The sequence below is a fragment of the Mercenaria mercenaria genome, chromosome 9, assembly GCF_021730395.1.
Source record: "Mercenaria mercenaria strain notata chromosome 9, MADL_Memer_1, whole genome shotgun sequence".
In the NCBI taxonomy this organism is placed as follows: domain Eukaryota; kingdom Metazoa; phylum Mollusca; class Bivalvia; order Venerida; family Veneridae; genus Mercenaria; species Mercenaria mercenaria.
In genome coordinates, this window is record NC_069369.1 from 47,542,551 (window position 1) to 47,556,018 (window position 13,468).

Genomic DNA, 13,468 nt, shown 5'->3' on the forward strand with positions numbered 1-13,468 from the left:
TACACATACAACCAAGCAAAAAAAAATGACAGACAATGTTTGACTGAGTTTGTTCATTTGAGGTAATCAAAAGTGCAACGCCCCTAACACCGGCTTAAGCGGAACTCGTAATAGAAATAAAATTGAATGGACTGCATGATTTCAAAAGGACCATATATATTAGAAACACTGAATTCAAGTACCGGGCGACTATTTACAGTCTCCATACGACACTTAGACTGCAACTGCGGAAGTTAACTAAATTCATGAAGATATTCTATAGAAAAATTAGAACGAAACCAAGAAACCTAATGGCAGACTCAGTTTGACTGTGTCTGTTCATCAGAGATATTGAAAAGCAACCTAATGGCAGACTCGGTTTGACTGTGTCTGTTCATCAGAGATATTGAAAAGCAACCTAATGGCAGACTCGGTTTGACTGTGTCTGTTCATCAGAGATATTGAAAAGCAACCTAATGGCAGACTCGGTTTGACTGTGTCTGTTCATCAGAGATATTGAAAAGCAACCTAATGGCAGACTCGGTTTGACTGTGTCTGTTCATCAGAGATATTGAAAAGCAACCTAATGGCAGACTCGGTTTGACTGTGTCTGTTCATCAGAGTTATTGAAAAGCAACCTAATGGCAGACTCGGTTTGACTGTGTCTGTTCATCAGAGATATTGAAAAGTGCGAACTCCTCACATCATTTAACCGGAACTCTCTTGTATTAGCCAAAGGCAAGCTATTGTCGATCTTTGCTAATAAGTTGTTGTTCTTGTTGTTGTTGTTTTGTTATTTGAAATAATAGCAGAACATCACGAGGCCAATATGATCAAAAGGACAAGAAATAATAACTGATGAACTAGAACACCAAATTATTATGCAATTTAAGACGCAGTATGTATCCCCTTTTCTCAAATACCATTTTTATTCATAACAATGTTTACAATGTCAGCATGTTGTTTTTCATGAATCCAAAAAACTTTTTTCTAAATACTTTCTTTAACATATCAGTTCGGCTAAAATGCCACAAGACAGATTTGTTTTTGACATTCGAATGTTACTTTTTTTAACATCAATAGTTGAAAAGTTACAAACCTTCTCACGTTTTTCATTAATCACATTCATTTTTATCACTGCAATTTGCAGTGTAATTCAACATATATGTTTATGTGGTTTCATTATTTTATTGTAAATAATACAACACGTTTGGTAGCAATTGCAGAACATATTTTGATTAATGATGTTAATTTCACTGCAAAAAGCATAAATCATAATCATGAAAAAAATCACAAAACTTTCATAACAAATCTTTTGTTTATTTTGAAGGCTTGCAACTACGGCATGCAAAGAATGCGCAGACGATAACGTTATTGGGGATGAAAGGGAAAGAAGTCTAAATACATTCAATAAATAGGCAGATATGCTTCTAAATATGCTGTTTTTGAAGAGTCAAAAAGTCTACCTTTCATTATGTCCTCTGGTCAAAATGTCATTTGTTTGAAATGTTCCGATTAACGCATTTTTCTTTACATTTATTTCAATGTTTTGTCATTTCCATGTAAACAATGTTAAACTGTGACAGAAATTTTTCATGTTTTTCATATTATATTAAGATTTCATATAGAAATTTAGACTAAAGATGGTCTGTTACTGATAAAAAACGAATTGTCACATATAACTAAATTCTTTTATATTATTACATGACTCCTTATAGAAACTGCTGGTCCATAGTTGTGCTGTACGACCGTTCAATATTCAACATATTTTACTTGGCTGAGCAAATTTACACGGAGCACAAGTCGTTTTCCTTCGAAAAAAAGTTACAAAAGGGTTGTTCATATAGAGTTACATATTAAGTAAAACCTTTACAAATGTTCTACATAAGTGTACGGCTAAGAGAAAACATTTTACACGAAGCACTGGCTATTGTCACCCTACATAGTTTTTCAAGCAGTGTCCTTGCTGGTAATCTATATTTGTCAGCTTCCAGTCTTTTCAAACAGACCATTACTTAGAGGTAAAATTTTGTACATGAAGCATTGGTTAGCGGTACTCTACCAAGTTTGTTCAGGCCGGTACAGGGCCAGTGCTTTTACAATGAACTTCATAATGAAAACTCTAAAACGACATGTTTCATGACATAGCTTTTTTAACACGTATTCCGAAAGAAGAACACCTGTAGCGAAAACAGTAGAAATTGGATCAATTAAATAACACCTGCATGGTGACACACATCTTTTAAACTGTTACATTTATTACATCATTTATTGATTATGGTAATAAAGGTATTATAAGGCACTATGTTAAGTTATCAGAACAGAACAGATATTTTATTAACGTATACAACACGTGTATCTTGTTAATACATGAGATTATACATATTTATAGGTAATTAGCTTTGTATCGGGAAATATGTACGAGTTCTTCAGCGGAAATATTGCGCGACTTTAGGAGCGCAATATTCTTCCGCTGAAGAACGAGTGCATATTTCCCGATGCAAAGATAATAACCTTTTTATTACATACGCATCTACACGTATAAATATTATGTAAATATAATAAATATGTTCAATAGCCTGAATAGGATTGACAATACTAAACTAAATAGAAAAAAATAGTGCAACAACACACACTGAATTACGTCACTCACCCGATATGAAATTCAGGCGTCAGTGTATGGAAAAATATTGACGTTTCCGGTACCAGTGTAACTTAACGGGGAATAGAAACGAGTATGTAATAAAATACAATACACAATACACGTGATAGGCAAAATGACTTTAAGTATCTGCATCAATTTTCTTAATTTATAGATATTGTCATTTTAGATGAAAGTCACTCTCCCCCAGATACGTCATTGTCGTTGTTCTGGTTCTATTAGGCTGGGCACCGTAATGTATACGCCTAGAATAAGGCCACGTCTATTTAGTCAGCTATCGGATTAAGTTGAGACTCAAGTCTAATGATGAACCATTCCGAATTTTGGTATGTGTAAGGTGTAAATCCTATCAAGGCGCAACTTGCTTTTCAGCATGTCCAAAAGTTGTAGATTGGGAACCCAACAAATAACCCTTGATGTCGAGTATGCTACTCTCTGCCGGAGTCCATTTTTAGACCGCTCAATATAATATAGATGTAACTGTTTTCGTACGTCGAATGAGGGTGCTCAAAAAGACAGATAATGATTTAATGTTTGCTTGTTGTTTATATAGATGTTTTCTTTTGTTTCGTTTTTGTATGTAATGAATAAATTTTTGTCAAAAACAAAACTACAAAAACATATTTTTCAAGGTTTCCAATCAGTGTAAGTGATTACTTTCTAGCTAATAGAAGTTTGCAATGGATTTGAACTTAAAAATTGTTTAAATTAATGGCTAACCACTTGAAACAGAAAATGTATAATTCGAACGATAGAATTTTTCTAATTGTTCACTAAAGCATAATCGGGCTTCTTCATGCAATAAACGGGAAGTTTTTCTAATTACTATGAAAGCATGTGTTTTTTTCTTACTTGCTAGATATACAGATAAATACAATTGCAGTGACAAATTGTTAGAGACGGTTAATCAATACGACTTTAAATTTAATTAAAGTAATTCGCTGATAAGTCCCATCTGTTCTATGTTTTTGCCTTTCTGCAAAAAATGTGACGGTTTTGATATACCGTAACACACTTTAAGTTGGCAGAAACGTTGTTTACTCTATTTTGTCCTTTTTTTTTGTTTTGTTTTTCTTATGCGTTGTGGCAATAGTCTCCTTAATTAAACGAAGTAATTTCGCAATAACATCACCCGTGTTTAGTGTATACCTTTTCCATCTCATCTGGTCGCCCGAGAAATAATAAGAAACTACACTTTATATGCCTAACTTTGCGTGATTGTTCCGTCCCTAACTTTCTACGCTTGTTCAATTATTTCACCTGATATAAACGACAGACATATTTACCGATTTCGACGGCCTCCCTTAATAAAAATGAAATTTCAAATTGATATCATTTAATATAAGGGTTGACAAAGTGAAATGACGAAATTAGCAGAATTAACTACATACGTTTTTGACTGTCATAAAATCTTATCACTGTTGCAGTATGACTTAAAACCAAAACTAAACGAAACATTCAAGGTATATGTGCCCTGGCAGTCTTACTGTATGTATATAATACGGTTATTATAACATTATTTTGTTTCTTTGGTTTGGGTTTAACGCCGTTTTGCAACAGTATTTCAATTATGTAACGGCGGGATTCTCATTTCAGAAATAATATGTAACAAAACAATGTTTTAACATATCGAACCAATGCGAAAGAATAATTTCACGAGGATGTACACCAAATAAATTATACAATCGATTAGTGTTGTTGAGATACATATATATATATATAAGAAATGATAAGTATCAAAATTACATTTATCGTAGAATAACGTGGAGTTCTTATGCGTATTAATATATCACGAAGGCCGAAGGCGTACGTGATAGTACGAAGTACGAAGTAGAGTCGCAAGTTTGGTCTGCACGTCTTACAACTGTGTGTTTTCCTTCACCTATCAAGGGGACGTGATATTACGAAGTACGAATTAGAGTCCCAAGTTTGGTCTGCACGTCTTACAATTGTGTGTTTTCCTTCACCTTCTAAGAGGACAGATTAGTATGAAACTAGGGCCGCAAGTATGATTTTGCGTCTTAGAAGAGCGAGTTTTCCTTCACCTACTAAAATGACACGATAGTGCAAACCTATGGTAGACGTCCTACAATTGCGAGTTTTCCTTCACCTACCAAGATGACACAAAACATTATGGTAGCCGGTTTGATATTCACGTCTTTCAACTAAAACTTGCAGACTCTAATTCAGGAAGTAGAGCAACTACCGCTGAAACCTGTAGCGGCTTGATTTGGAGGAGTGGCCGGTGCATATCAGTGACTGTATGAATAAACCGCATATCATAATAACATTTTTGTCAAAATATATGCCCCATATCTTATTGGAGGAGGGATGACAAATGTGTTTACTCAACCTTTTCAAAGAAACTGTATCAAGCGAAATAATTGGAAGAGATTGCTAATTGACGAGTTTCTAAATAACGGTTACATATCTTAATAATGCTGGTATTAAAGAGTAATATTATAATTGATTGCTAAAGCATGCACAAATTTGTATTTGATGATGACTTGTATATTTTTCTAATTATTTATATCCAAATGTCTAACGATTATACTTGATTTTGGATTCCAAGCCAGTGCATTTCTATTCAGTCTTCGTTAAATGTAAATATAAATCGTTCTTTTTTTTTAAATCTTGGTTAATCAATCAGTGAAGTCAGTTAAGATTTTAGTCTTACAGAAACTGAACATTTACTAGATGATTAAAATTTTTTACTTAAGAACATTAATTACTTTATTACCGACTGAAATTATTTTAATATAATTGCGCTGTACAGGAGGCTGATCACTACCAAATCAAATGTAAGACTGTGCAAATAGTCCAAATATTAATAGTCATTGTCTTTCTTTTTTTCCTCTTGCCCTTTCTAAAATTTTACAGTACTCCATTACAGTACGTACTAGTAGCATTCTAACTAAATCTTCATATTCTGGATACAAATGCATAAGAATTATATGTCAAGAAAAGAAACATTGAAAGAAGCGGAAAGGAGTAAATTCAACAGGCTGTATTTAATGAAGCGCTTCTTTATTCAAATGTAAACACCTATTTTTCTTTTTTTTCTGTTGTAGCGATACAGTCCTGTTTGAGAACAGAAGTCTCTGAAAACATGATATTTTAGAAATATCGAAATAGGTAAATTCAGTAAAAGGATTTTCTGCAAAAGAGAACGTGGGTCGGTTGTCTCCATTATGTTTTGATAATTAGTGCTTAGTAATAGCATTTGCCTCAGCTGAAAATATTGCATTACTTTACAAACGTAATTTTGGACGATGTAGGTAACTGACAGCAGCACAGCCTAAATTTTAAATCTTTTGAACAAAGTGGAAAGTAATGCTTGTACGAGAGTTGTTCAATAAATACACAAACTGGCGATACAACTTTTGCCTCCTTTATGTGAATTTTAGTATAACTAGTACCGTTATAATCAGTAACATGTTCGCTTTTAACTGTAATTATTAAAATAGCATGACATCACACAGTACAAATCTAGAGGTTATTTATTAACCATAGCAACGCGCTAGCTGTGACGTTTTGTTATATTATTTTATAATTTTTGTGTGATGTCTCCGTAAAATTAAGTTTAAATTAAACAACTTTTGTCAATACAATACATCACACACACATATAGAAATCTTAACAAAATATTACTTTATTTAAGAAAAACACCGGTATCTATTTTTAGCTAATGGTCACGTGACTAAAACACCGGATTTTTGTACTTTAGAAATATTTTATATGATATCTGTACCCTGAAGAAGGCTCTGTAGAAGCCGAAACGTCGGTCTTTTAATAAAATAGTCAAACTTAACCTGCTTTGATTGTGTGATTACACTACACTTCGGTGTTTTTCATATAATATTATAAAATATTACATAGTACAAGAACTTGGGAAAACACCGACATAAACTTTTGAATAACTGTAGAAAACAAGAGTTTAAGTTGACCTATCTTAAGAGATAGCTCCGTTAACTATTTGCAATAATTCAAATAACCTGATTAGGCTTAACTATTTGCAATAATTCAAATAACCTGATTAGGCATACTACATAAAATCAAGACTGATATCTTGTTGAAAATGAATATTCTATTCTAATAATCCATATTATATACAAGTTTTAATCACAGAACTTTTCCAGTATATTTTCAATAGGAAAAAAAATGTAGACGTAGCTGACCTTGGCTGCAGAGCACACCCATTGCTCAAACAAATGATCATAGCACAAACATACTGCATTGTTACAATTTCAGATTTAATACATACGTAGTAGAGACATCAATTATCGCGATTGTTTTTATTTGATCATAAGAATTATTTTGAAATGGTATTTAACGGTATTTTCCATTGTAAATATGAGTAATAATATTTCGAAAATTGCAATTCTTACGCCATTGTTTGCCGGATCCACATGAAACATGCAAACTTAGTTACAATTTAATACAAATAAATGTACAAAATTCTTATAAGTTTTGAAAAGAAATATGTTTTTTTTCCCGAAATTTTCATCGGTAAAAAATTACGTAGTTATTTTTCTAAACAGAAACGGACATTTGCCCATACAATTAAAGCGATTCAAAATATTTTCAAATTATTCATTATTGCAAAATGAAGTAAAAGGTAAAGAAGAAGAGCTCCGTCTAACTGTAGAGTGTATGCCCGTGTACGAACAGACTGGGGCAGGGTAGTAAAACAAAATTTCCGAGCAATTACTTTTTTGGATGCGGGAGTGGCGTGAAATGAGGATCTCCCTCTACTGGTACTTACTCATTTCCTAAAGTTTTAAAGAAAGTCAAAGCTGTTACACTTCACAGTTTAGAGTCCGGAAACCATAATCAGTCTCCAGGTAAGTGTAACCTTGACCTACTGACCCCAGTAAAACAAAAGAAATCCTCCTCAATTGGTATTTAGTCAACCTGTATTATTACCATATACGCCTTGTTTTCAATTTTGCATTTAAACGTTATGATGTAATTCACTAAAAAGTGTATACTCTAATGAAACAGGTTCTCATCAATAATTTTGTACCGCTTAGAATTTGCCGGCACAAACAGTTTGTCTGCTTATGCTTTGTCACTTACGACCACACACACACACCTTTGTAGGTTTACAAGGACACATATTTAGCACAGTAACACCTTTTTTAAAGGTAAAATGAATGATCTGTGTTATGAATTTTGACTTTCATTTAAGTTTTCAACTGATATAAATAATGATAAATCAGGGACAGGTGGATACTATCTGAGAGCAACTTCCGAAAAAAGCGTCTGAAAAATCAGGAGAAAATCATGATACCGACTTAGTCTGCTTTAACCGTCACTGACCAAATGACATGTGCATTGTTTTGAATTGTTAATAGAAGGATGTAATAAAGAGCATATTGGTTACACATGACTGACTGCACGTAATTGTAGAGGTAAATACCATGTTCATAATAAAAGATGAGAAAATCATAGAATATGAAAGGTAATTTTACATGCACAAGATATTATTTCTTCATTATGTCTTATAGTTGGATGTACAGCAAGGCTACGTACGGATATAGGTAATTAACACATGGATGACCTCCGTTATATACTGATTGACCCTGCTTCTGAAAGGCTTGATCCTCTAAAATGTTTGAATGAATGCCACAAATTGAGCTATTAACGTGTATTCAAAATAAAAAATTCATTACTTTTTCATGTTACGCTCTTTGCATGAGTACAAATTCAAATAAAAAATCATATTCCTGGAACAAACTAGCTTAAAGGCATTGGCATTATACGGTACTGTAAAACAAACCAGATGTTTAATGTAACACCTTAATGTACCACCACAAGAGTATAACTTCACTGTGTTTTCCAAGTACTTATGATAAAAATCCACATGAAGGGAAACCACATTTCCCGTAATTATCATGATTATATTTACCTTTGGTAAAATATTGCAACATTACTAAATACATATGTCACATGTGGTTTGTTAATTACGTTAACTTTATATAAAAGTATGTAAAATAAACACACTATTGACGTGGGTGGTTTTCAAAATAATATGTTTGTTTCTTTTCTTTCAACTTACTTCAATTCATTTCAGTTTTAGAAAATGTTATACGGCAATTTATAGCCGAATCAATGTAATCAATACATTTGTGAACATTCAGATTAATGGTTCGAGCAGTATTAAAGTTTTATTAAAATATAGCTGAATATGTCCACTATGCACCCCAAAAGTGTGATATTTTACATGAAGGCTTGTTTTCAACTGCGCTTTATTTTCTCAAAGCACGCTTTTATAGTTATCGCGTTTATCTTTTATGTAACTTAAACTCTACTTTATATTAATCTAGCTGAAATTTTCGAAATATTTATTAAGAAACATTTAACATCATATGATGGAACCCCCTTCACAAAAATTATTAAAAAATATCAAATTTAAATATTGAACACTACAGTTTCATAATTGCATTACTTTTCTAAAGTCCTGATGTTTCTCTAAGACATTCAAGTTTTCGTTTTGAAGATATCAATATAGGTCGTTTGTTTAGTACATTAACTGCCTATGAATTTTAATGCATGTCTATAGAGCGAAAACTGTCCCCATGACATTTGCAGTTGTTAGGTGTCATTTTTGATTCTTTAATCAAAATGGTTTTTAATTCATTTACACAGAAAAGGACTTCCAAAAGATAAAAGCAGCTTTTAGCTTCAAATATACGGGACTGAAAAATGATGTTCCCCGTTCATCTTTTTTGCTAATCATCAATTTCCATGACATTACTGTAATATTCTAAATATCCCATTACCTGATAATTTAGCGTTATACTGGAAGCACTAGTGAATTTAAAGTTCGATATTTGCCAATGTTCATTTTAAAAAATATAACACCAATTTTATTGCTTATTAAGCACTAGAGTTTAGGTAATTGTGTTAATATTCACTTGTAATTGTTAAGCAGTTGAAAGAATTTTACTTATTATGAACATATTCTACATACATATTGCTGCAACCTCTCCCTGTGCATTCAAACAATGTATGAATTTCATCTTATCACTCATATTTTTTTTTCATTTTTATACTTTGTATGATGCAATGCATGTAAATTATTTGATCAAAAAGTATGAGTTATGACCGATATTTCATTTAAAGTATAACATTCTGTTTAGTTTTAATGTTTTTGTTGTGAAGATTTTCAATTTGGTAGTCATTTTGTGGAACAGCGTAACTGGTTAACAGGATAATTCTTAAGATATGTGCTAATGATCTTTGTATGAACCTAATAATGAATGAGAGTTACATGTTACTTTGTTTTTTCAATATGTTACCACTGTGTACCTGCAGCACAACTAACATTTGAGGGGAAAAGTATTTTATGACTACAAACTGAAAAGATAAAGCTATCACTTCAGTAAATTTGGAAACTACTACGCTGAATATTCCAAAGTAGTCCTGACCACATTATGCAAAGTACTTAAATATTAATAGATATACTCAAACAGTCAGAGACACACAATTAGTTTTAAAACATGCTGAATAGATTGCAAATAGTAACAAAAAAAAAAAAAAAAAACAGCATTGTTGTTGTATATGAAAGATGTGCTGAAACGTTTACAGAAATTTATTTATTAAATACTGTTCAAAACTAACAAGAGATACAAAGTGCCTTCTCAAAAATATTGACATTAACTAAATACAAACTGAAATAAAAGTATAAATATTTTATGGCCTGAATCTTGAAACATTCTGAATATTTCAGAATAATATAAAACTAATTCATTTTATACAGCATTCCTAAAGGAATCATGTACTTCTAGATTAAAGTTGTGACAGACAATATGAATTTTATGTAACGAACTTTGACATACATTGCAGGTAATTTTATTGTGATTTATGTGCTTAAAGCATAACGGGCGAGTTGTATAAATTTTATGACAATCTTATATATACCTTAGTTTAAAATGCCTTGTCCGGTCATAATTTCAGTATTGATTAATTTAAAGATACTACCAATTTTAAACGAAAATATGAACAATAAATTAGCATGGTTCAAACCGGAGAAAAACTAACTTACACAAAGTATGCAAAGCAAGAGCTCGTAGAACACGGAATGTCCCCCTTGATGCATCCAGTAACTCTAGAAGGAACAAAATTTATTTGATCACTGTGTAATGGACGTTTGACCTATTGACCTCCATTATATGATATAATTATGGGTCATTTACCAGTCATACCAGTGTCCTCGATATCAAGTGTGATCTTAGACCAAAGCATTCTCTAGTATTTGGCAAAAAATGTCCTACTTGACCTTTGACCTACTGACCTCAAAATCAATAGGGGTCATCAGCTAGTCATGATCAACCTCCGTACTAAGTTTCGTGATCTCGCCAAAGCGTTCTCAAGTTATCGCCTGGAAACAGTTTAACTGTTCCGGGTCACTGCGACATTGACCTTTGACCTATCGATCATAAAATCAATGGGAGTCATTTGCTTGTCATGATCAAACTTCCTACCAACTTTCATTATCTTAGGCCAAAGCGTTCTCAAGTTATCATTCGGAAACCGTTTAACTGTTTCGGGTCGCTGTAACCTTGATCATTGGCCTATTTATCTCAAGATTAATAAAGGCCATCTGCTTGTCATGGCCAAGTTCCTTATCAACTTTCATGGTTCTAGATCAAAGCGTTCTTGAGTTAGTTTTCTGTGGCGCTGTGCAGACACTAAATATCTTTATTTGAGGATTTCCATCCTTAGCCATTGCCACTCCGAGTAAATATGAGGGAGATAATAGTCCAAGTATGTAATGAAAATGCACTTCAGCAACTGAGACACTAAATAAATCATTTAAATTGATAACTCTCCATTCAATACATCTTCAGCTTGGAATCCACAGAATGAGTGTTCATGAACATCAATAGCATGGATACTTTGAACATGTGCTTTACTGGTAACTGTTTTGGTAACAGAAGTATTAACTTTCTTTGCATGAATTCTGCAATGCGAAGAAACAATAATTCATTTTACTTGATGCTATGCATATAATTACTTGTTGCTTATCATGATTGGGTTGTACGACAGCAGAATGCTACCTTAGTTTGTTCCATTGCTTTCATTTTTCTTCTTTTAGTCGGTTCGGATGGGGGTCGTTATTGCCTCTAGCAGAACTGGAAGGTTTCTGAAGGCCTCATTGCTGTGTTTGTTGTGGTTTTTCTTCCGAAATACAGTGTTCAGCCTGGAAATTAGAAAACACTTCTTTATTTATAACATAATGCATTCTTCTTATTTCAAAATTACATTTGAGCCGTGCCATGAGAAAACCAACATAGTGGGTTTGCGACCAGCATGGATCCAGACCAGCCTGCGCATCCGCGCAGTCTGGTCAGGATCCATGCTGTTCGCTTTTAAAGCCTATTGGAATTGGAGAAACTGTTAGCGAACAGCATGGATCCTGACCAGACTGCGCGGATGCGCAGTCTGGTCTGGATCCATGCTGGTCGCAAACCCACTATGTTGGTTTTCTCATGGCACGGCTCATTTCTTGTAAACATTTTGCACTGCGGTTCAAAGTTGTTACTATAAGAAATGTTAAGAACGTTTCAGACTATAAAATATTTTGTAGTACATGTATATTTTAAACGATTAAACTATGTTTCTAAAGTATTACGTACTTAAAAGATTGTGTAGCTGCCCTTTTTCTACTATTGTTGTTTTGGTGACAAGTGAATATTCGGTCTTCGCTGACAAATGGAGAGGGTTGTTCAGATTCATCACAAGTTGTCTGGTCCACAACAGGCTCCTCGACATACTGCCGGAACATAAATTATATCATTCTGTTTAACTTTCATATAAGAATAAATCTTCAATTCACAACGCATGGAAAACTAATTTTGAAATTACAAAAAACAAACATATTTAAGGAAAGAGAAATGTGTATGCTACCTGACATTGTCTAGCCTCTCTCTTTCTTTGTCTTTTCTTTTTCCCTTTGTCTTTTATTCATATTTTAGTCAATTTAATAACACTAATAAATATATAAAATAAATATATAAAAACATTTCCAGTATTAACTTACTGCAGTTATTGACCAATGATAAAATTGAACATGATAGCTTAAAGTAACCCCAGTTCTGACTTTTTTCAGGTTGTTTACAAATGAAAATATTAAACATTATTAAGTACATAATATTTTACATACCTATTAGCTTTCATTTATCATTATATTGTTTTTCTGCGTGTGTTTCAGTTGAAAGACACTGTCTTTGCTAAAATATTTTATGATGTGACATTGCTTTAAATTATCAAATGTACTAGGTACAACCGGTGGTTTTTCCATTCTTTAGTACTGTGGCTTTATAAATTTACACTGTGTTTACTTCTTCATGTATAGTACTGTTTATACACACTGTATAATATTTATTCTATGTTTACATGGATACTGTTTAATAATTTTTCATATTTTCAAAAATGAAATGTAGGTATACATGTGTATTATATCTTTAAGTAAAAGTCAAATCAGACAGAAATGAGCACACAAACCAAACCCAGTGCCACATATTGTAAAGCAAGCCAGAAAGATATATTAACATTATAATTGAAAGACATACAGGGTGATACATTGCTTCATATACAGATCTACATATGATTGTCTTTTTAAAAAGAAAATTAAAGTCAGAGCCACATGCTGAAACAATACCCTGAGGAACACCTATGATCTTCCGCCACCATTAAAATCTTGGAGGGACACCTGGGGGGTCTTGCCCAACCATTGAAACTAAAAATATGCAAAGTATCAGTCTGACTTAAGTACTTAAAAGTGGACTTTTTTGACATTGCTGTAGTCATATTTGCCTA